We start from the raw sequence: 1,182 nt of genomic DNA, 5'->3' as shown, positions 1-1,182 counted from the left end.
TAGAAAATAAAATACGGCTAGTGGAGACGGTTGGAAAATGTTTGTAAAAATATAGCTAGCGGAGACTGTTGGAAATAACTTGTAAAAATATAGCTTGTTGAGACGGTTGGAAAATTGTTAAGAAATACAGACTGCCTTAACGGTTTGAAAGTAAAAAAATTAAATAGGGGTAGTTGAAACCGTTGGTAAATAGAAAATAAATTACAGCTTGTGGTGACGGTTGGAAAATAAAAATAAAATACATTTAGAGGAGACAGTTGAATAAAAGTAAATAAACTACTGACTGCGTAAACGGTTTTAAAGTAGGAAATAAAATACGGCTAGTGTAGAGATGGTTGGTAAAAACAAATTATATGACGGCTAGTGGAGATGGTTGGAAAAAAATAAAACAAAATACCCACTGTGCTTACGGTTTTTAAGTGGAAAATAAAATACAGATAGTGGAGGCGGTTAGGAAAAAAATACAGCTAGTGGAGCCGTTTGAAAATAGGTGTCCAAAAAAGTTTGTGGAGACGGTTGGAAAATAAAATATAATATACTATACAGCTAGTGTAGGCTGTTTGAAAATAGAAATTAAATTACAGGCTTCGAAGACGGTTTGAAAACAGAAATTAAATTACAGCTAGTGGAGACAGTTGGAAAAAAGTAAATAAAATACAGACTGTGTAAACGGTTTGAAAGTAGAAAATAAATTACATCTAGTGGAGACGGTTAGAAAAAAGAAAATAGAATGCGAATAGGGGAGATGGTTGGAAGGTAGAAAATAAAATACAGCTAGTGGAGACAGTTTTTAAAAAAGTAAATAAAGTACTCACTCCATAAACAGTTTGAAAATAGAAAATAAATTATGGCTAGTGGAGACTGTTGGAAAATATTTTTTTAAATATAGCTAGTGGAGACAGTTGAAAAAAAGTAAACAAAATACTGACTGCATAAACGGTTTGAAAGTAAAATATAAAATATAGCTAGCGGAGACTGTTGGAAATAACTTGTAAAAATTAAGCTGTGGAGACGGTTGGAAATTTTAAAAAAAATACAGACTGCCTTAACGGTTTGAAAGTACAAAATTAAATATGGGTAGTTGAAACCGTTGGTAAATAGAAAATAAATTACAGCTTGTTCTGACGGTTGGAAAATTAAAAATAAATAACAGCTTGTGGTGACGGTAAAAGTAAATAAACT

This window comes from Aplysia californica, unplaced genomic scaffold (genome assembly GCF_000002075.1).
Source record: "Aplysia californica isolate F4 #8 unplaced genomic scaffold, AplCal3.0 scaffold01540, whole genome shotgun sequence".
NCBI classification, from domain to species: Eukaryota; Metazoa; Mollusca; class Gastropoda; order Aplysiida; family Aplysiidae; genus Aplysia; species Aplysia californica.
This window is presented reverse-complemented; position numbering follows the sequence as displayed.